General features: G+C 44.5%; 1 protein-coding gene across 1 annotated transcript in view; it reads right to left on the bottom strand.

The window, feature by feature from the left end:
* The window catches only part of LOC311227604 (uncharacterized protein), a gene marked incomplete at its 3' end in the record, with an annotated part of 124,956 nt that overhangs the window by 75,609 nt on the left and 24,661 nt on the right, over nucleotides 1-24,686 (bottom strand). The gene's annotated exons all lie outside the window — the stretch shown is intronic.

Raw genomic sequence — 24,686 nt, 5'->3', positions numbered from 1 at the left:
CAGTTGTACAGTGTCCCCCCCCCCCCCCAACCCCTCCTACCCACCCCCCCCCCCCCCCCCCCACCCCCCCCACCCCACACACCAAACCCCACCCAACCTCCTCCAATGTACAGTTTTTACGTCAAATGTATATACTCTCTTTTCTGGACTCTTTTTGTATCACAAACAGTACTGTATTTGTAGATCTGGTATGTCATAAATGTATAGATGTAGCAGTACTGTCTATCTGTATGTCATGTATGTCATATATGTCCTGATGAATTGAACATGGGGGACCGTGATGGTGATGTAAACAAGACGAAAGTCTTTCTCTGGTCTGCATCCCCTTAACAATTGTGTGTATTGAGCTGTACTGTATTGTACCCATTCTGCAATCTGTTAATAAAGTTTTCAATCAATCAATCAATCATTTTAGAACGACCTTCCTCTCACAGTTGTTGACAAAACACGCACCGTTCAAAGCGCTTAGGATAAAAGATACTGTGTAGATCAAGTCCTTGATTTTCCCTTGAACTATCATCTCTATTTAGAGAGTGGAACAGAGCTTGGTCTATTACTAGACACATTGGTATTCATTCTCGAACGTGTTCGTAAGTGCCTTGGTCAATACACCCTGGTAAAAATGTCGTGCCAACAGGCTTACGGAAATCTTCCTCCGGATTCCTGAACGCATGAAATGGTCTACGTACAGATGAATCTTTTCAGAATCAGGTCCCTTCTGCCACTCCTATGTCACTCCGATGTCACTTTAGAACTAGCACTAGGTGTTAATTTTCTGCAGTAAACAAAGCGAGGGTACTTAACTTTAGTGCTTACGTTAATTTTCTGCTGTAAACAAAGCGAGGGTACTTAACTTAAGTGCTTCCCCAGGGAGGGGGTCGGGGGCTACTGCCCTCAGACCCCCAAGATAATTTGTATATGGGCAGTCTGACTTGGGCTACTGTACCATATATTAGTGTTGCAATGCATGATAAATAAACAGTGAAAAAAGCTAATAAATTGGATGGGGCTGGGACATTTGGGACGAATAAAAATGTAAGATGAAAATCTCCCCGGCCTGTGGCAGGCAGTGGAGGTGTGAAATCCAGAACAATAGGAGTCACAAAGTGGAGTGGTGGAGTAGTGGTAGAGTAGCAGTAAATGCTGGACTTCTAAGGGCTTCTACTGTATGTGGCCGAAATCTTCGTAGCTGGGTTCCCACGAATGAATTACGTCACTCATTGTTCAATTGAAATGCGCGTTGTCGTTGATTTAATTTGCATACAGGCACGCCTGGCAGGGCTCCTTATAAGGCGAATGAGGCGTGCGCAAAACAGCAGAGGTTTGGCATTGCCATCCACCACGCCGACCCATTCTACAGGTAGCCGGAAGCGATTTGCGACTGATCTCCAAAAATGAGTTTAGATTCAAATGTATTGTTATTATACAGCACAAGCAGTGGTGCGTTGGTGATTTCATACCTGGTTGCACTGTGTTCTTAATGATGTCGCGTGCACGCGCGCTCCCGGGGCGTGTGCGTGCGCTCCCGCGCATAAATGTTCCTAAAGACTAAAGACGATGCCTAATTGCCTCTAGGAGTGGAATGTAACACATTTCATTCACAAGTTGTGTGAATGTATCTGAGGGCGTATTTTGAACACACCTGACGACCTGAGCTATTGTTATGCAAAGTAGCCAGGTGGGTACTTGGCGAGTTGGATGCATCTCCTTAATGAACCGCTTTCAGATAAATGTACATCCTCTGTGAGGAAAAGGCTCGGGAAAAGTGGCTCGGGAGGTAGAGCGATCGTCTGGTAGTCGGAGGGTTTCCGGTTCGATTCCCGCTCCTCCTGGGCAGCGTGTCAAAGTGTCCTTGAGCAAGACACTTAACCCCTAACTGCTCCCGATGAGCAGGTCGGCACCTTGCGTGGTCGCCTCTGCCGTCGGTGTGTGAATGTGTGAGTGAACCGGTCAAATGTGAGGAACAAATTGTAAAGCGCTTTGGATAAAAACTGTTGTGCACTATTTACCATTTATGTACATGTAGTCTTTTTGTGACTCAAACAGCCCCTTTCCTGCCACAGTGCTATATAAAAGCGCTATATAAATGCAGTCCATTTACCAAGAGCCAAGTCAGTTTATTATCTAGACTTAATTTCCAGCGGTCGTTCATTCATGAGGATATGTGGATTGGGCTCTTTGCTCCAATTAACTTAAATGACGCATATCAGCATTATCTGGCATCGTTCCCAGTGTTTGGCCATTTGCTCATGTTATTCCTTTGTATAAAGGTGGAGACAGAAGTGATCTGAATACTTACTGTTAAATTATCATGTCTGGTTAGAATCCTACAATCATTGGTGAACATTCAACTCTACAAGCATTTATATCAAGACATTCCATACTGAGCCGCCATCAATCTGGTTGTCGGGCCTAAACACTATCTGCAACAACCGTTTTTACGGATTTGACAAAAGCCTTTGATACCATCAATCACACCCTCCTTCAGACATTACATTGTGTTGGGTTTGATTCCGTTTCTTGGTTTAAGAGTTATCTTGCTAATAGACGTCAAGCCGTCCATTTGAGGAATATCCGCTGTGTTGTTTCAACACTTTCATACTGTAATGTAAATTTTTTTTTTTATTATTATCTTTTCCCCCCTTCTTTTTCCGTTTTTCTCCCATCCCAATGTTAGTCGTTATGCCAATTCCCAATCCCCTTCCTGGTAGTTGCGCACTCTACCCCCTACCGTCGGTCCGGGAGGGCGGAGACTATCACATGCTTCCTCCGACACATGTGTACCCAGCCCACCGCTTCTTTTCACCTGGCAGCGCGGACTCTCACTGGGAGAGTGTAACGTGTGGAAGGGTCACACTACCTCTCCTAGATCTTTCCCTTGCTGTGCAGGCGCCCCGACCGAACTGTAGGAGTCGCTGTTTACAACGACCAGGACCCACCCTCGCCGGGTTTCCCACCCGCTAACACTGCCAATTGTGTTAGTATGGACGGTCGGCCAACCCGGAAGCACCACAGCTGGATTCGATCCCACTGTCTCTGTGGTGGTAGACAGACGCTTAGTCCGCTGCGCTACCCGGCCGCCCTGTAATGTACATTTATATGCAGATGACACAAGTTTGTACTGCTTTGCTGATTCTGTACAACTAGCCATTGGAAACATGCACGGTTCCTTTGACGTTCTGCAACGTGCTGAAACCTACATGTTTTATTCAATTAAACATTTATTGTAATATGGGAGCAGACATAATCAAATGAACAAATTAGATAAAAGGAACAACTAACAAACTTAATTAAAGGACATCGCGTTAAATTCGGCAGATCTTTCTACCCTAAACGTCATTGGCAACGCAATTGTAAATGCAAAACATAACATGTATTTGATATTGTTATATAAGGATGAAATATATTTCCTATCTCCTCATACTGTACTTTCATCTTTCTCTTCTTGTCTGAACCCCTGAACCCTTTTTGCCTGTTTGATCAAAAAAATTATAATTATTTTCCTCTTTCTTTCTCTCACCCTTTTTATTTTTAAAATAAACTAACGCTGAAAACACAGTGCTGTTGAAACATCCCGAAGTGCCTCAAAACTCAAATCTGTAGCCTGGTTGTTCACACCAGCAGTAGAGCAGTAGGTTGGTTGTTCACACCAGCAGTAGAGCAGTAGTCTGGTTGTTCACACCAGCAGTAGAGCAGTAGCCTGGTTGTTCACACCAGCAGTAGAGCAGTAGCCTGGTTGTTCACACCAGCAGTAGAGCAGTAGTCTGGTTGTTCACACCAGCAGTAGAGCAGTAGTCTGGTTGTTCACACCAGCAGTAGAGCAGTAGTCTGGTTGTTCACACCAGCAGTAGAGCAGTAGTCTGGTTGTTCACACCAGCAGTATAGCAGTAGCCTGGTTGTTCACACCAGCAGTAGAGCAGTAGCCTGGTTGTTCACACCAGCAGTAGAGCAGTAGTCTGGTTGTTCACACCAGCAGTAGAGCAGTAGTCTGGTTGTTCACACCAGCAGTAGAGCAGTAGTTGGTTGTTCACACCAGCAGTAGAGCAGTAGCCTGGTTGTTCACACCAGCAGTAGAGCAGTAGTCTGGTTGTTCACACCAGCAGTAGAGCAGTAGCCTGGTTGTTCACACCAGCAGTAGAGCAGTAGCCTGGTTGTTCACACCAGCAGTAGAGCAGTAGTCTGGTTGTTCACACCAGCAGTAGAGCAGTAGTTGGTTGTTCACACCAGCAGTAGAGCAGTAGTCTGGTTGTTCACACCAGCAGTAGAGCAGTAGTCTGGTTGTTCACACCAGCAGTCGAGCAGTAGTCTGGTTGTTCACACCAACAGTAGAGCAGTAGCCTGGTTGTTCACACCAGCAGTAGAGCAGTAGTCTGGTTGTTCACACCAGCAGTAGAGCAGTAGTCTGGTTGTTCACACCAGCAGTAGAGCAGTAGTCTGGTTGTTCACACCAGCAGTAGAGCAGTAGTTGGTTGTTCACACCAGCAGTAGAGCAGTAGCCTGGTTGTTCACACCAGCAGTAGAGCAGTAGCCTGGTTGTTCACACCAGCAGTAGAGAGCAGTAGTCTGGTTGTTCACACCAGCAGTAGAGCAGTAGTTGGTTGTTCACACCAGCAGTCGAGCAGTAGTCTGGTTGTTCACACCAGCAGTCGAGCAGTAGTCTGGTTGTTCACACCAGCAGTAGAGCAGTAGCCTGGTTGTTCACACCAGCAGTAGAGCAGTAGTCTGGTTGTTCACACCAGCAGTAGAGCAGTAGTCTGGTTGTTCACACCAGCAGTAGAGCAGTAGTCTGGTTGTTCACACCAGCAGTAGAGCAGTAGTCTGGTTGTTCACACCAACAGTAGAGCAGTAGCCTGGTTGTTCACACCAGCAGTCGAGCAGTAGTCTGGTTGTTCACACCAGCAGTAGAGCAGTAGTCTGGTTGTTCACACCAGCAGTAGAGCAGTAGCCTGGTTGTTCACACCAGCAGTAGAGCAGTAGTCTGGTTGTTCACACCAGCAGTAGAGCAGTAGCCTGGTTGTTCACACCAGCAGTAGAGCAGTAGTCTGGTTGTTCACACCAGCAGTAGAGCAGTAGTCTGGTTGTTCACACCAGCAGTAGAGCAGTAGTTGGTTGTTCACACCAGCAGTAGAGCAGTAGCCTGGTTGTTCACACCAGCAGTAGAGCAGTAGCCTGGTTGTTCACACCAGCAGTCGAGCAGTAGTCTGGTTGTTCACACCAGCAGTCGAGCAGTAGTCTGGTTGTTCACACCAGCAGTAGAGCAGTAGTCTGGTTGTTCACACCAGCAGTAGAGCAGTAGTCTGGTTGTTCACACCAGCAGTAGAGCAGTAGTCTGGTTGTTCACACCAGCAGTAGAGCAGTAGTCTGGTTGTTCACACCAACAGTAGAGCAGTAGTCTGGTTGTTCACACCAGCAGTAGAGCAGTAGTCTGGTTGTTCACACCAGCAGTAGAGCAGTAGCCTGGTTGTTCACACCAGCAGTAGAGCAGTAGTCTGGTTGTTCACACCAGCAGTAGAGCAGTAGTCTGGTTGTTCACACCAGCAGTAGAGCAGTAGTCTGGTTGTTCACACCAGCAGTAGAGCAGTAGTCTGGTTGTTCACACCAGCAGTAGAGCAGTAGTCTGGTTGTTCACACCAGCAGTAGAGCAGTAGTCTGGTTGTTCACACCAGCAGTAGAGCAGTAGTCTGGTTGTTCACACCAGCAGTATAGCAGTAGGCTGGTTGTTCACACCAGCAGTAGAGCAGTAGTCTGGTTGTTCACACCAGCAGTAGAGCAGTAGTCTGGTTGTTCACACCAACAGTAGAGCAGTAGTCTGGTTGTTCACACCAGCAGTAGAGCAGTAGTCTGGTTGTTCACACCAGCAGTATAGCAGTAGGCTGGTTGTTCACACCAGCAGTAGAGCAGTAGTCTGGTTGTTCACACCAGCAGTAGAGCAGTAGTTGGTTGTTCACACCAGCAGTAGAGCAGTAGCCTGGTTGTTCACACCAGCAGTAGAGCAGTAGCCTGGTTGTTCACACCAGCAGTAGAGAGCAGTAGTCTGGTTGTTCACACCAGCAGTAGAGCAGTAGTTGGTTGTTCACACCAGCAGTCGAGCAGTAGTCTGGTTGTTCACACCAGCAGTCGAGCAGTAGTCTGGTTGTTCACACCAGCAGTAGAGCAGTAGCCTGGTTGTTCACACCAGCAGTAGAGCAGTAGTCTGGTTGTTCACACCAGCAGTAGAGCAGTAGTCTGGTTGTTCACACCAGCAGTAGAGCAGTAGTCTGGTTGTTCACACCAGCAGTAGAGCAGTAGTCTGGTTGTTCACACCAACAGTAGAGCAGTAGCCTGGTTGTTCACACCAGCAGTCGAGCAGTAGTCTGGTTGTTCACACCAGCAGTAGAGCAGTAGTCTGGTTGTTCACACCAGCAGTAGAGCAGTAGCCTGGTTGTTCACACCAGCAGTAGAGCAGTAGTCTGGTTGTTCACACCAGCAGTAGAGCAGTAGCCTGGTTGTTCACACCAGCAGTAGAGCAGTAGTCTGGTTGTTCACACCAGCAGTAGAGCAGTAGTCTGGTTGTTCACACCAGCAGTAGAGCAGTAGTTGGTTGTTCACACCAGCAGTAGAGCAGTAGCCTGGTTGTTCACACCAGCAGTAGAGCAGTAGCCTGGTTGTTCACACCAGCAGTCGAGCAGTAGTCTGGTTGTTCACACCAGCAGTCGAGCAGTAGTCTGGTTGTTCACACCAGCAGTAGAGCAGTAGTCTGGTTGTTCACACCAGCAGTAGAGCAGTAGTCTGGTTGTTCACACCAGCAGTAGAGCAGTAGTCTGGTTGTTCACACCAGCAGTAGAGCAGTAGTCTGGTTGTTCACACCAACAGTAGAGCAGTAGTCTGGTTGTTCACACCAGCAGTAGAGCAGTAGTCTGGTTGTTCACACCAGCAGTAGAGCAGTAGCCTGGTTGTTCACACCAGCAGTAGAGCAGTAGTCTGGTTGTTCACACCAGCAGTAGAGCAGTAGTCTGGTTGTTCACACCAGCAGTAGAGCAGTAGTCTGGTTGTTCACACCAGCAGTAGAGCAGTAGTCTGGTTGTTCACACCAGCAGTAGAGCAGTAGTCTGGTTGTTCACACCAGCAGTAGAGCAGTAGTCTGGTTGTTCACACCAGCAGTAGAGCAGTAGTCTGGTTGTTCACACCAGCAGTAGAGCAGTAGTCTGGTTGTTCACACCAGCAGTATAGCAGTAGGCTGGTTGTTCACACCAGCAGTAGAGCAGTAGTCTGGTTGTTCACACCAGCAGTAGAGCAGTAGTCTGGTTGTTCACACCAGCAGTAGAGCAGTAGTCTGGTTGTTCACACCAGCAGTCGAGCAGTAGTCTGGTTGTTCACACCAGCAGTAGAGCAGTAGCCTGGTTGTTCACACCAGCAGTAGAGCAGTAGTCTGGTTGTTCACACCAACAGTAGAGCAGTAGTCTGGTTGTTCACACCAGCAGTAGAGCAGTAGTCTGGTTGTTCACACCAGCAGTATAGCAGTAGGCTGGTTGTTCACACCAGCAGTAGAGCAGTAGTCTGGTTGTTCACACCAGCAGTAGAGCAGTAGTCTGGTTGTTCACACCAGCAGTAGAGCAGTAGTCTGGTTGTTCACACCAGCAGTAGAGCAGTAGTCTGGTTGTTCACACCAGCAGTAGAGCAGTAGCCTGGTTGTTCACACCAGCAGTGTTTCTCCCACATGCCAGTCTGCTCCACTGCTCTTTCATAATCACAGGTAGAGCTGATATTTATTATAGGTAAAAAATCAAGAGCTTGGTAACTCGTGGACATTTTAAATCCATGATTTTAAACCATTATGTCTCTGTTCGTACATGTCTCGGACTGAAAGTGTCTCTCTGCGTTGAATCACTGTGTGCTGTTGTTCTCTCTCCATTTTCTCTGTCTCTCCCCCCGCTGTCACACGGCCCCTCCCCAATGGATTCAATTGACAAAGCACATCCTACCTTTATTTGTACACTCACTGATATACAATTAACATATTCAAACCTTAATTTAACGTGTTTGTTTATCCACAGCAGCGGCCCGCCTGATCTCAAACCTACCGAAGTCGGCCCATGTCACCCCACTTCTTAGGGACCTGCACTGGCTCCCCATTGCTGCACGAATCCGCTTCAAGGCCCTCGACCTGGCATACCGTGCGGCAAAGGGAACCGCTCCCACCTACCTCCGGTCAATGGTCTCTAACTACACACCCTCAAGACCCCTACGCTCTGCATCTTCTGGCCGCCTCAGACCTACTCCTATCCAAGCTCCGGGAGGGTCATCAAAGAGAAGCCGCCTTTTCTCAGTCCTTGCCCCACAATGGTGGAATGAACTGCCCACCCCAGTTAGGACAGCCGAAACCCCGTCCAATCTTTCGCCGTCGACTAAAGACGCACTTCTTCAACCATTATCGAAAAAAAAAAAAAAAAAAACAATAAAAAAAAGTCGAACCCTAACTAACCGTACTGCCATGCACTTGTCCTAATAAACTAACCTACACTGTAGCACTCAACACTTTGATGAACATTGTTGCTCAGCTGATAGAGTTGTGCCCTTCCTGATGACTTGTCGTACAGAACTTGTAAATCACTTTGGATAAAAGCGTCAGCTAAATGACTAAATGTAAAATGTAAATGTATCCAGTTTTTCTTTTTATAAATCATTTTATCTGGTATATGTCCGATTCGCTCGCAGCTCGCAGAGAAAACAGACCAGACGCCGAAACCATGGCTACAGATGGCGAGATGGCGCGCAGCCCTGGTGTGAACAGTCTAATCTGTTAACGAGGGTGTCGAAGAGGAAGATGGCTGCCGGTCCTTCGGGGCGCGCACAAGGCGCGTTCCACATGTGGTGTGCCAGCTCTGTGAGATTCATGAACCGTTTATAGTTCTGTTTAGGTCGCTACCTTTAGTCCCTTATTTTGTAATCTGCTGCACTTTTCTCTCTTTTCTCTTTCTTTTTATTATTATTTGTAATTGCACTTTTTGCAGTATTATGTTTAGTATATGTACTGTATATGTATTTTTGCTCTATGCTTTTATCTGTGAAGCACTTTGGCACAGTCAACACAACTGTTGTAAATGTGCTATATAAATAAAGTTGATTATGATTATGATTGATCTAGCCAGCCCTGTGAGATGTATGAACTGTTTATATCTAGCCAGCCTACACATCAGGACAGGCAACACATTCATCTGAGGGGATTTTGACATCAAGTCAGTCTTCTAACATTATTCAACATTTACATTTAGTCATTTAGCTGAACGCTTTTATCCAAAGCGACTTACAGGTTCTGTACAACAAGTCATCAGGAAGGGTACAACTCTGGCAGCTAAGGGTCAGTGAGATTGTTCGTCAAACAGTGTTGAACTTGAGTGCATAGTAGTACAGACTAGGGCTGTCTTAAATGCTTCGAAGCTTCGAACGTTCGATTCGATGGCACAAGCTTCGAACAGTAAAAAAAAAATCGAAGGAAAAAAAAAAAAAAAAAAAAAAAAAAGGAAAAAAAAGTCAAAAAAATCTTTTTCAATTATTTTTTTTTTTACTTCGATTGTGTGTGTGTGTGTGTGTGTGTGTGTGTGTGTGTGTGTGTGTGTGTGTGTGTGTGTGTGTGTGTGTGTGTGTGTGTGAACTACCCATCCCAGTTAGGACAGCCGAATCCCGTCCAATCTTTCGCCGTCGACTAAAGACTCACTTCTTCAACCATTATCTGAAATGATAAAAAAAAAAAATCTAACCCCGACTAACCTTACTGTCATGCACTTGTCCTAATAAACTAACCTACACTGTAACACGCAACACTTTGATGAACATTGTTACTCAGCTGATAGAGTTGTGCCCTTCTTGCTGTCTTGTCGCACAGAACTTGTAAGTCGCTTTGGATAAAAGCGTCAGCTAAATGACTAAATGTAAGTGTGTGTGTGTGTGTGTGTGTGTGTGTAGGTGTGTGTGTAGGTGTGTGTGTGTGTGTGTGCGCGCACCTTGTAGAATTCCACACATAAGAAAGAAAGATACTGGGATGAATAAACAAAATAGGAAATAAAATGTAGAAATGCATGCAATACATAAATAAATATGAATCTCCATATATGAAATATAACATTTAGATAAGGTGCTACTGAGATGTTTTGGTGAGTTCTTTGTTTTTTTGTGGAAGTTGCCCTTCTTAAAAATGCATGAACATTCACTGATAATTGGTCTGTAGTGGAGTCTACAAGGTCTAAAATCGAAGCTCGGCCCCGAAGCTTCGATTACCAAAAAAAGCTTCGAAGGTCAGCCCTAGTACAGACATATTAGCATCAACAAGCCAGAGACAACCAGCCCAGTATTATGCAAAAACAAATAGGCATCATAGCTTCACAGTTCGACTTTGAGGGACGTCGCCGTTAACATGGTCAGAGACGCCAGGCGTAGATAGGACAGTTTCCTTGTTCTTATGCAACTTGGACAGTGTGGAACGTAACTAAGTATTTTTTTTTACTAGTACTGTACTTAAGTACAATTTCAACCTACTTATACCTTACGTGAGTATTTTCATTTTAGAGATTTATTTTTTTTGATCCACTTTTTCTCCCATTTTCTATATTTTCTCCCATCCCAATTTCGTATCATCCAATTCAACCCTCCCCTGTCACGAACGCTGTTTCTTGCCTCCCACAAGCCGGCTGCAATGTGGACTAAGTCATACATAGCACAAGCCCCCTCCGGTACTTGAGGTAACAGCAGTCGCATCTTTTCACCTGCGCAGCTCGATCTCTCAGTGGCGAGGAGTAACGCGTGGGAGGCTCACGCTGCCCCCGACACTTCCTGATTCTACTGCGCAGGCGCACCAACCGACCTGTAGGAGTCGCTGTCCACAACGCCCGATCCCCACCCATCAGTTTCCCACCCCCTAATACGGCCAATGTGTATTAGTATGAACGACCGGCTAAACTGAAAGCAGTGTGGAGCGCTGGGCTCGAACAGGCGAGCCCAGCGTCTCCGCATTCGTGGCGAGCGCCTTGCCCACTACGCCACGTAGCCGCCCCCATTTTAGGGAACTTTATACTTTTACTCCACTAGTTTCAAGTTCAAGTTTCAAGTTTGTGTATTATATGTCACAACAAAATACAGAATACTTTATATGAAATGCTTATTTCTGAAAGAGCCCCTGAGAGTGCGCCACATACAGTAAAAAAGAAAGTAAGTAAAAATAGATCCAGTGTGCGGCGCTCCTCTGTGTGTGCGACGCGTGTAGCTGCCGGTTGTCTGAGTTTGTTTGCGTTTCGTAGTGTATGTGTTTCTTTCTCTCCACGTTTTAGCACCCAGTTTATGGACAATAATGAGGGCGTTTGTGGATCTGTTTGTGATTGTGCTTATTTTCTTTTTGCTCCACCGTCCTTGTACGAGCACGGAGCCACAGAACGGAGTAAACGCGTACGCTCGCCATGGCACCCCGCCCCGGCAGGATTACATTCACCCAGGAGTTTCTCCCGTCACTTCGGACAAGGGACCGCGTTACGCCGTAGGATATTCCACCTGAGCTTCGCAGAACTGTCACCAAAGCCAGAACCACTAATCACACACCAGCTTCTCATGCTGATTCTAAATGTCCTCACTGAGAGGTTCCGGCAGGTCTTTGTCAATGGGCAGATGTCCAACATGTCGATTTCCAACACTGGCTCCCCCCAAGGTTGCGTTTTGTCTCCCCTCTTATTTATTATGTATATTATGGACAGCTGCAGATCGCTTCATGACCAAAGGCATCTGGTTAAGTTTTCAGATGACACTGTCCTTGTATCCCTACTGCAGCGCTCCCAGACTGATCATGGACCTGTACGTCACGACTTTGTGAAATGGTGTGATGAGAATTGCTTGGACCTCAATGTCTCTAAGACTAAGGACATGATAATTGACTTCAGACACAACCCCGATCATCAAGCCAGTGTAGCTAGTGTAATTCACGACGAGGACGTCCAGATTGTAGAATCGTACAAATACCTGGGAACTGTGTTTGACTGTAAACTGAAGTTCAACTTAAATACAGAGTCCATTGTTAAAACAGGTCAGCAGAGGATCTACCTACTGAGAAAGCTGACCTCTTTTAATGTTAGTGCGAAGATTCTGAGCACTTTTTATAGTTATTTTATTGAAAGCCTCCTAACTTTTTCTTTTATCTGCTGGTTCAGTGGCCTATCTATTAAAGATAACAGCCTACAGTATATTGTGAAAGTGTGCTCCAAAATAATTGGAGTAAAACAGAGAGACCGATGTTCTCTCTGGACGGACCAGGTGGTCAAGAAGGGGACGAGCATCACTAATCAACCCCTCCACGCTCTGTCTCAGCGGTTTTCACTGTTGCCTTCTGGCCGCCGTTATGACGTCCCACCAAGTAGGACCAACCGCTACGCCAAATCTTTTGTCCCCTCGGCTATCAGACTTTTAAACACAGACAGTAGTCATTTTAAGTAGCCTTTTGCACTTGGTTGTCTCTGTGTTTACTTTTACTTTGCTGGATTGTGTATCACATGGAGTGTTGTTTTTGCCGTGCTGTCGTTGAGATGTTTTGTTTTGTTGTTTGATGTTTTTGTTGCTTGTTGCGTGTGAAGCTGCAAATATGAATCAATAAAGTTGTCTGAATCTGAATCTGAATCTGAAAAAGCATTCATAATAATTCTCGATATGAAATGCTTCTTCTGTGAAAAGCATTCACTGCGTTTCCAGGAGCGCCGGCTCGGTGGAATCAGAGGACGTCATTCAAGCGTTTACAGAGAGCTCAGCTGACAAATAAAAGCAGGCTTCTCTAACACCGCTCTGCGTAAACACGCTGCCAAGGATTCTAAGAGCTCTCTTCTATGTGACTGTGGTACATACACACATTATTGGATCTTATTATTTCTTCACATGAAAATTCTCAAAAATCTAATTAAATGATTGAAATGTGTTTAATTAAGTTATTTTCTATTCAAGAAAAGACAGTATGCAGTGTATAGATATGCATATTAGTTGTTGACTTTCACATTATCATTAGATATATATATATTATTAATTTTTTATGACTGAGAGACCGGCATAGATGACAGGTAGCTGTGTAGACGGAGCACATTGCAGCATAACATGAAAAGGGATTTTAATAATAATTACGAGCATATTCGAGTATAAATAATATCTATGTCCATTGCATTATCCGTGCCCATCCCTAGTGAATAACCATGCCCATCCCTAGTGAATAACTGTGCCCATCCCTAGTGAATAACTGTGCCCATCCCTAGTGAATAACTGTGCCCATCCCTAGTGAATAACTGTGCCCATCCCTAGTGAATAACTGTGCCCATCCCTAGTGAATAACTGCCCATCCCTAGTGAATAACCGTGCCCATCCCTAGTGAATAACTGTGCCCATCCCTAGTGAATAACTGTGCCCATCCCTAGTGAATAACTGTGCCCATCCCTAGTGAATAACTGTGCCCATCCCTAGTGAATAACTGTGCCCATCTCTAGTGAATAACAGACCATCCCTAGTGAATGACTGTGCCCATCCCTAGTGAATAACCATGCCCATCCCTAGTGAATGACTGTGCCCATCCCTAGTGAATAACCATGCCCATCCCTAGTGAATAACTGTGCCCATCCCTAGTGAATAACTGTGCCCATCCCTAGTAAATATCTATGATCATCCCTAGTGAACTGTGCCCATCCCTAGTGAATAACTGTGCCCATCCCTAGTGAATAACTGTGCCCATCCCTAGTGAATAACTGTGCCCATCCCTAGTGAATAACTGTGCCCATCCCTAGTGAATAACTGACCATCCCTAGTGAATAACTGACCATCCCTAGTGAATAACTATGATCATCCCTAGTGAATAACTGTGATCATCCCTAGTGAATAACCATGCCCATCCCTAGTGAATAACTGTGATCATCCCTAGTGAATAACCATGCCCATCCCTAGTGAATAACTGTGATCATCCCTAGTGAATAACCATGATCATCCCTAGTGAATAACCATGATCATCCCTAGTGAATAGCCATGCCCATCTCTAGTGAATAACTGTGCCCATCCCTAGTGAATAACCGTGCCCATCTCTAGTGTACACCACCATTTTCCTTTGCGTGGGAGAATCCTTCATTTCATCATTGTTTCAATGATTGTGGATTTAAACACGATTTATCCGATTCATATGAGAAGTCGGGCTCATCCCTAATATATATATATGATTGATTGATTGCTTGATTATAAAATGTTTGTGTCATTAGATTAGATTCAAATGTATTGTCATCACACAGCACAAGTGCAGTACAACTAAAATAAGTTTGTTATCCAACCAGAGTGCAAATGTAACAGTAAAGTGCAACAGTAATATACAATGTACAGGTGATTAAACTGGGTACAAAATATACAAAGGCATGCACACAAAGTGCCCAAACCCTCAAGACACCAAAAACACTGCAGTGTTCCATTACATTACACGTTACATTTCATTATCAAAATACGGATTACATAAATAGTACAGATTACAGCTCGGTCCTAAACAAAAGTATTTTGTTTAAGTATCCCTGAAGCACAACTCAAGTTGATCATGTTCATCCAGCGAAAGAAAATCAACATAAATGGAGGACATTCTATTAAAAAGTAGCTACTTCCCTCACGTCCTCGTTGACGTCCATCTAACTCACACACCAAACAAAGTCCACCAAAGAAATATATATATACTGTATATATATATATATATTGTATACGTTGCACTACTTTTATACCTATTCTTGTGTCTGCAATTTATGCATTGTTTTATTATTCTGTCAATTGTGTGCTGATTTTATGCCATTTTATACGGTACTTGCTGTGGGGCACTTTTGGCTGCGGTCCATGTGTGAAAAGTGCTATATAGTTATTCATATTTATTATCATTATATTGTAAAGATGCATCTCTCTCTCTCTCTCTCTCTTTTCCATCTGCTCAAATAGTTAGAATAGTATTGACGGCGGCAGAGTGCTGTCGAACCCAAGGCCACTCTGCCCGCCTCCCGGGAGCTGCCGCGGCGCGACACAACAATACAACACAATACAACACTGTGCCACCCACTCCGCGCGCTGTGAGTTTCATGCAATGAATGACAACCGTTTCTCATGGCACGGCAGGCCGCTGCTCTCCGCTCCGTCGACGGAGGAGACCTCAGCGCGCTCATAGCCGGAGGAGAAAAAAGGCTCTTCATGGTCACGTCGAGGCAACTTGAGAATGCTGACACCTCGTCTCGCCACGCGTCTTGGTCACGATGACGTGCCCGAGCGTAGTTCATCAGTGCTGCCGGCGTAAACCAGAGTTCAAGTTCAAGTTCAGTTTATTTGTGAAATACACCAGTGGTTCCCAAAATTGGGGTCGCGACCCAAAGGTGGGCCGCGAGCAGCCACGGGAGGGCCGCGAGATGATTTCCAAAAACAAACAAATTTTTATTTTTTTTGTCAGGCCACTGAACTTAGAAGCAGGCCAGGACAGTGTTTCTAGTTGTATTCTAAAATTCTATTCTATTGTATTCTAAAATGTGACTATATGGTTTTATATTAACTTAATAAATAAACAAAAACGAAAAATCGACTTATTTCAACAAACATTTCAAACTAAATAACAGATTATGCACATAAAACGCTGAAAACAACCGAAGCAACAATAGTATTTTAATGAGGCTATTATTATTATCATTATCATTATTATTTTGCAACAAGTTAGCCCTCTCATAAATAGCACATATAAATGAATAACTAACTTGAACTAACTTAATAGGATTGAAGTGATATTTGGCTTAAAAAATCGGTCGCCTGGCAAAAAAAAAAAAAAAAAAGCCTGACGATGTGCATTGGGCCGCGGCTCTCTGACGCCTTATTTTCTGGGTCCCGGCCTGAAAAGTTTGGGAACCCCTGAAATACACGACAATACAGGTAATGGACATGTTGTGTGTTTCGAGCTCAGACTCTACAGTGTTTTTCGTTCTTGATTTATTTAAAGACGTGTCCAGCCCATGGGGACATTAACCCTTTCACTGCTGCACTACCAAAATGGCTAACCCTTTCGCTGCGACAATTCACAGAAGGTTAGACTTTCACTGCCACACGACAGCCGGTTAACCCTTTCACTGCCACACGACAGAAGGTTAACCCTTTACTATCACACAACCGATAGGCGACCGGCCTACATGAGTAGAGCTCCGGACTCGTGATCGGAAGATCACCGGTTCGAGCCCCGGTCAAGGCTGCTGTCGGAAAGTGGTGTTGTTGTCCAGCAGGGGGCACTCAGTAACAATGCCCCTGGCTGTTACGGTGATAGGGACACCGTACAGCTGCGAGTGCCGTCCTTCGGATGAGACGCTAAACCGAGGTCCTGACTGAATTTGGTCGTTAAATAACCCAGGGCGCCTATCGTAAAGAGTAGGGGGTTCCCCGACGTTCCTGGCCAAATTCTCAATCAGGTCTCTGACACCTAATTATCCCTTCCCCTTAATTGACTGATATCAATCCCTGTCTCCTGAGGCGTTCAGCCATTGTGTAGTAGTGTGATGTGTGCCGGGTGCCAGTGTAATGGCAGCCATTGAGCCTGCGTAGCCCAAGGTTGGTTGCTACCAGTGGTGGTGAAGGAGGCAATTGCCACCCTACATTGTAAAGCGCTTTGAGTGTCTAGAAAAGCGCTATATAAATGCAATTTACTATTATTATTATTATTATTATCTCCCCATCAAGCAAGATTACCTTGACTTAGGGCTGGGCGATTAATCGATTTTATCGATTAATTCGAATGAATGATTTAGGACAATTTTGAAAAAATGTTATTAAAAAAAAAATATTTAAGAGTCACCTTTTATTTTACAAAAAGTGGTGTTTGGTGAAAGTTAGATTTGCACTTTATTAATCCCAATAATAGGGAAATTCATTCTTGTTTGATGATCAAGAGGCACCTTTTATTTGTTTTAAGTGAAGTTTGGTGAGAAAGTTATTGCACTATTAATCCCAATAGGGACATTCATCTTTGTTTGATCAAGAGTAAAATTTTTTATATATATATATATATATATATATATATATATATATATATATATATATATATATATATATATATAAAGGTATATATATATACTTTTTAATTTTTTTAAGTGAAGATTGGTGAAATAATGATTTCCTTGGCGTTTCTAGTTTTCAAGAGAAAAAAATCTATTAAAATCGTAAATCGGATTTAAAAAAAGAAATCTGAGATTTTATTTTTAGGCCATATCGCCCAGCCCTACCTTGACTAGAGTGTGCTCGTACGAGCTTGCACTAGCTATAGCTTCTCAGGAACGTGGATGCGTTTGTCTCAGTGGACTGGATCAAAGGCCCTCTTGAAAATCGATAAAGCCAGGTCACGACCGCAGCTCAGTTCCTGTTATTCCATCTCAGAGCCCAAGACCTGAACCACGGCCGTCCGCTTCTCTCGAAAGCCGTTTTTGCAGAGGTCTCAGCAGCAGGAGTGGTGGAGAATCACCCTGTTTTAGGTGCTCTCAGGGACTGAGCTGCGGCTGATCCCTCTGTGCTCGTTGGGTCACTGGACGTTGGGATCAGGAGGATGATGTGAATGAAGCAGGTCCCATGGGTTCTCCAGCCTCATGGGCTCAGTTCATGCAGTTCTGGTAGGATGTTGTCAACTGTCTGGAACACACTTCATCAGCACCTGAGCACCAGCACTGTATACTGTATCAGAGCACGCATTTAGCGTTTAGCATCTTAGCATCTAGCATTCTTAGATTATGTATTAGATTAGATTTAGACTATTGGATTATCAGATTATATATTGCATATATTTAGCATTTTAGAATTTCGTTTCTTTAGATTATATATTAGATTAGATTTAGATTACTAGATTATATATTGTAACTAGGGATGCTCGATATTGGCTTTTTTACCGATACCGATATACCGATATTGTCCAACTCTTAATTTCCGATACCGATATCAACCGATATCACATTTTAATGCCGATATCGGCCGATAATATCGGTAGGCCGATAATATCGGACATCATTTCTATAGAAATGTAAAAAAAAAATAATAATATATATATATTTTTTTTAAACCGATATTTTCCGATATCACATTTTAATGCCGATATCGGCCAATAATATCGGTAGGCCGATAATATCGGACATCCCTAATTGTAACCATATTTATTGTAGGGCAAAATAACTGAGAGAGGGCATACATACCGTCATCTCGCACCTTGTTACCCATATGCGCATGTCCAGAGTTAACTATATTGTATATTGTTTACACTGCCTTTTTATTCTATTAAAATTTTTACTTCTCCACTGTACCTATAATTCCATGACCTGTATGATGTCTTCTACTACCTGGACCTCCCCTCCCCCCTCCCCCCCATGCTGCGATGATGCCTGAATTTCCCCAAGGGGATCAATAAAGGAATATCTTATCTCATCTTATCTTACCTCTGGAACCATTAGAGCTGCTCAACATATCTCGCTAGATGTTTCCTCGTGTTAACACTTCCTTCGGTCAAGCCTCCTTCCAATGTGCTGCTCCCAGCAGTTGGAACGAGATGCAAAATACTTTGAAAAGGGACAAATGGACCCCCCCCCCCTCACTACTTTTAAGGACTCTATCGCAGAGTTGTTTACACACCTGCAGCTGTCACCCAGCCTTTTAACTGTACTGTGTCTGTAGGGGTGGGGGGGGAAATCGATACGTAGTAGTATCGCGATACTTTGCGTGGCGATACTGTATCGATACAGGGACGCCAAGTATCGATATTTAATTATTCATAGGAAGTTGCATTGTTCATTTCAATACCTGTAATAGTACAGACAGTAGTCCACACACACACACACACATGTGCATTCCAGTTAAGTTGGAATATGACTGTAATACAAACAGTTCAGTTTGTCCGGATTACAGTGTTGACAGTGGATCTGTCTGCTTGAGAAAATACCACGTTCTGCAATAAAAATGATTGAAGTGACGGGGCGCCCTCGTGGCGCATACCATAGTGCCTCGCGCACCTACGCGGCCGACCCGGGTTCGATCCCAGCTGCGTTTTCCTTAATGCCAAGCAAGCAGTGCAAAAATGCTTCCGCATTCGTCACCGCACGCCAGTGCGGTAAAGCGCCCTTCTTTTCAGGCCCCGCTTAGACAAATGCTACCGTGCGTGCACCGGCGGCGGCGTGCTCGCTCAGGTGCGTGCGTGCGCCGGCGTGCTCGCGCGAGGTGCCCGCGCATGCGCATGAGATCCCGCCTTGGTTCGACACGAGCGGAGCTCAATATATATAAGTCACCGCCCCTTATTCAGTATCTAGAAATAGCTCAATTGGCAAGGCCACATGGCTGTGGATCCTATGGCTCGTTTGCTGGCGAGTTCGAATCCCATCGAAAATATTTTTTAACGTGATTTTTTTTTAACGTGTATTCTTTCGCCGGTTAAGGTTAGGCATGGTTAAGGTTAAGGTTAAGGTTAGGCATTGTTTCGGAGTTGGTTAAGGTTAGAATGGTTAAGTTTAGGCGCTGTTAAGGAGCTGGTTAAGGTTAGAGTTTGTCAAAGAGAATGGCAATATAATTTCTATGGTTAAGGTTAGGCATGGTTAAGGTTAAGGTTAAGGTTAGGCATTGTTTCGGAGTTGGTTAAGGTTAGAACGGTTAAGTTTAGGCGCTGTTAAGGAGCTGGTTAAGGTTAGAGTTTGTCAAAGAGAATGGCAATAGACAGCCTATTTCCGCGCGACCTGGGCGCTGGGCGGCGGAAAATGAAAGGCGCATTACTGCACGCCACTACGGTAAATTTTTGCACTGCTTGCTTGGCATAAAGCTACACGCATCCCAGCTCCCGTCGTTATTTGTCGCATGTCCTCCCCACCTCTCCTCCCGTTCGCCCTCTGCTCTGTCGGTCCTGCGTGACCAATAAAAGCTGTAAAAATGCTAAAAAATTATACAAATTAAAAAAAAATTTATTGAAGTGAGATGAACAGACTGAACATTATTTTATTAGATAAAACATGTTGACAAAGTTTTACTTTGCAGTTGGAAAAAGGTAATGAATTAAATTTGATCAAAACAAAAAAAAATTAAATTTAAAAAAGAATTCGCAATACTCTGCGTATCGCGATATATTTAGTATCGCGATGCTATCGTATCGTGACGCAAGTATCGCGATTCCCACCCCTAACTGTCACCCAGCCTTTTTTTTTATCATCTTTTTCCCCCCTCCTTTTTTCCGATTTTTCTCCCATCCCACTGTTAGTCGTTATGCCAATTCCCAACCCCCTTCCTGGTTGTTGCGCACCCCCCCCTACTGTTGGTCCGGGAGGCCGGAGACTGTCACATGCTTTCCTCCGACACATGTGCAGCCAGCCGGCAGCCAGCCTGGCAGCGCAGACTCTCACTGGGAGAGTGTAACGTGTGGAAGGTCACACTACCTCCCTCCAGATCCTTCCCTCGCTGTGCAGGCGCCCCGACCGAACTGTAGGGGTCGCTGTTTACAACGACCAGGACCCACCCACCAGCTTTCCCACCCCTAACACTGCCAATTGTTTTAGTATGAGCGACCAGCCAAGCTGGTAGCAACGCCGAGAGCTGGGCTCAAACCGTCACCCAGCCTTTTAACTGCAATGTGTCTGTTCTGCCTCATGTATTACACACCATGCCATGTTATTTGGTTGTTTGTTTGATGTGTGTTTTAATTATTTCCCTTACCTCTGTGATGCATGCAGCTCTCTGCGTATGTCTGTCTGTCTGCAGCCAAAGTGAATGCAACCCGAATGAGGAATGTCACTGATTATTAAATTGAACGTGTGTTCTCGTACACCTGAATTTGCATATACACAAACCCCCCGCCAGCACCTTGTAAGATTATTAAATCTAGAATAATTATACTTGAAGACATGGTTAAGTTTCAACAACAATGTTAATTATGTTTAGGGCAAGAAATAATACAATGCCAGAAAAACTACTAAATCTTTTTCATTTAGAAACTGAGTTTAGTAGGAGAAAATACAATTCTAAACATCAGTTTGCACGTACCACACTTAGATGTGTCCTTCAGTTATTGGTGTAAAGTTGTGGAATTCTCTACATAGCGAGCTTAAGGAATGTAATAGTGTTTATCAATTCAAAAAAAAATCAAAATAAATTATATTTAGTCAGTATGAAAATCAAATGTGATCTGAATAGTGAGATATATATTTTTTTTTCTTTCTTTTATTCTTTATTCTTTATTATTATTATTATTATTACATTTTTTCTTGTTTAACTGTGGATTGTGTGTTTCTTGTATAATGGTATAAATTATTATTTTGTGTAAATTAGGTTGTACGCCGACCATTAAGTAAATACTTGTTTAGTTTAATCCTACTTCCTAATTCCTAATTCCTACTCCTTTTGTCCATGGAATGATATTATTTATGATTGTGTAATGAAGAAACTCTGATTGTATTGATTCCATGTGGCAAATAAAACTCTGAACTGAACTGAACTGAAGAGCACGCAACCACAAGACCGTGTGCACACAGAATCCACCGGCAACGCCAAAGAAATTTGCGACTGATCACAATTTGATTAGAGTGCAAATGTAACAGTAAAGTACAATAGTAATATATACCATGTACAGGTGGTTAAACTGGGTATAAAATATATAAATTAGTACTACTGAGTAATAGTGCTAATCAGATGTATTGTACAGAGTTGCAGTATTAATATGTACCAGTGATACTGGCATAAAGACACTATGGTAGTAAGTCGTACTGGCCAGCAGCGTAACTAGTAGGAGTAGGTAAGGGATATGTACAGATGTAGATATAGAGTCTACAGATATGTAAAAAATTATTATCTGCAGGTATGTACAGACAGATGTGGATAGATTTATAAACGGTAATAATGAATATATATATGTACAGAATTATTGTACATGCTATCATACAGAACATCATGTCAGAGCGGAAAGCAAACACAGACCAGTAAACGCAGACCTAACTTCAGTGGTGCAGAGGTACTGTTGCAAGGTGTATAACATAAGCGTGACATCTTAGGTATAAGATCTGTCTTTCTCTCTCTCTACATGGTACCACTGGGTAGTTTACTACAGGGTAGTTTAGTTAGGGTACAGGGTACTACATGGTACTACATGGTACTACATGGTACTACATGGCACTACATGGCTCTACGTGGCACTACATGGCACTATAGGGTACCACAGGGCACTACAGGGTACTACATGACACTACAGGGTACTACAGGGTACTACAGGGTACTACAGGGTACTACATGGCACTATAGGGTACTACATGGCACTACATGGTACTACATGGCACTACAGGGTACTACATGTCTGCTCCTTTGCAGCACCACAAACATGGGAACTCTCTAACTCTTCCCCCCCCCCTCTTCCCCCCCCCCTTCCCCCTTCTCTCTGAGTGCCCGTCTCCTGGCGCTGACTAAGGTGATGGATGCCTCGGGGTCTTGGCCAAGATTGTAGTGACTGCTCTACATGCACCTCCGAGGCCTTGGATCAGTTATTCACCGCCGTCTGTCCGTGGTCCTGTCAACTGATTAACAGTATTAACAGATTAACAGTCAACGCGGTTTCATTGCTGGGTTAAGTACTTCTATTCTATTCACATAATACGCCTACTTCATATATCTACTCCATTCACATATATGCCTACCACTTGTATCTATTGCTATGTCCGCCTACTACAATCTCATGAGCTGTCTAACGCCTGTCCCGTCTCCCTGTCTCCCTATGACTTGCTGTCCTGGAATGTTGACCGGAGTGTTGGACGTCCCGTGACGAAGGCCGGGAGGTTGCGACCCCCTCTGCGTGCCCCCCTGTCTCCGGAGGTCTCGTAGTGGTGACCGGAGTGCCGGATGTCCCGCGATGATGTCGGGGAGTTCGCGACCCTCTCTGCGCCGCCCCCTATCTCCCTGTCTCTGGCTGTCCCTGAGCAACGACCGGAGTGTTAAATGTCCCTTGACTAAAACGGGGAGGACGTGACCCTCTTTGCGCCGCCCCTGTGCCTCAAATAGATTCGCTATCAGCTCTATCTTTAATCTTTCAAAATGTTCAGTTGCTATCGCTATTAGCTCTATCTTTAATTTTTCAAAATGTACAGTTGCTATTGCATGCACTCATCTGTGTTCCACTACACACATGAGTGCATGCTTACCAACTGTCCGTCTGCAACACTACTATCACCAACATCTAAGAAGGGAGATCCCCCCTTGAATGGCCCTTCTAAGGTTTCTCTCCTCCACACTGCCTGTGGAGCTTTTTTCCCTATTGTTAGGTTTTAGTGAGTTTTTCCTTACCTTCGCGTGGGGCATGTCTGGGAGTGCTTGCATTCTTTCATTTATTTGCATTCATCTAAAAATGTTTGGACCTTATGGTGTTCTTGTTCTGTTCTTGACTTATTGTTATGTTTTCTTCTTGACTTGTTTAAAGAAGATCTGTACGGCCCATGGGGACATTAACGTGTGTTGTCGGGCCCTATAAATTAATTTGATTTGATTTGATTTGATTCTAGCTCAACCCATCTCTCTCTCTCTCTCTCTCTCTCTCTCTCTCTCGTTGCAAGGTGTATAACATAAGCATGACATCTTAGGTATAAGATCTCTCTCTCTCTCTCTCTCTCTCTCTCTCTCTCTCTCGTTGCAAGGTGTATAACATAAGCGTGACATCTTGGGTATAAGATCTCTCTCTCTCTCTCTCTCTCTCTCTCGTTGCAAGGTGTATAACATAAGCGTGACATCTTGGGTATAAGATTCTTCTCCCTCTCTCCCTCTCTCCCTCTCTCCCTCTCTCCCTCTCTCCCTCTCTCCCTCTCTCCCTCTCTCTCGTTGCAAGGTGTATAACATAAGCATGACATCTTAGGTATAAGATCTCTCTCTCTCTCTCTCTCTCTCTCGTTGCAAGGTGTATAACATAAGCGTGACATCTTGGGTATAAGATCTCTCTCTCTCTCCCTCTCTCCCTCTCTCCCTCTCTCTCTCTCTCTCTCTCTCGTTGCAAGGTGTATAACATAAGCATGACATCTTAGGTATAAGATCTCTCTCTCTCTCTCTCCTCTCTCTCTCTCTCTCTCGTTGCAAGGTGTATAACATAAGCATGACATCTTAGGTATAAGATCTCTCTCTCTCTCTCTCTCTCTCTCTCTCTCTCTCTCTCTCTCGTTGCAAGGTGTATAACATAAGCATGACATCTTAGGTATAAGATCTCTCTCTCTCTCTCTCTCTCTCTCTCTCTGAACGTGGAAGAGAGAGAGGCTCACAGCGGCTGAAGTGAAAAAGTGAAAGGGAAACTGCAGCTGGCTACAAAGATGTCGTCAGCTGTGGACAACTTAACCCTTTCACTACCACACTACCATATGGATAACCCTTTCACTGCGACAATACAGAAGGTTAACCCCTTTCACTGTCACACGACAGAGGGTTAACGTCTGTACGTCTGTCAGACGTCTGTAGTGTGGTAGTGAAAAGGTTAACCTTCTGTAGTGTGGTAGTGAAGGGGTTAAGGGGGAAACCCTTGCGAGCACGGGGGGGGGGGGGACATGCAAACTCCACACAGAAAGGCCCGGGAGATATCCCACCTGGGTACCTGGACAGTGTTAACCACTACACAGTGGCTCAGGAGGTAGAGCGGTCGTCTGGTAGTCAGAAGGTTCCCCGGTTCGAGTCCCGCCGTGTGTCGAAGT

This window comes from Notolepis coatsorum (genome assembly GCF_963971535.1).
Source record: "Notolepis coatsorum genome assembly, chromosome: 4".
In the NCBI taxonomy this organism is placed as follows: Eukaryota; Metazoa; Chordata; class Actinopteri; order Aulopiformes; family Paralepididae; genus Notolepis; species Notolepis coatsorum.
This window is presented reverse-complemented; position numbering and strand designations above follow the sequence as displayed.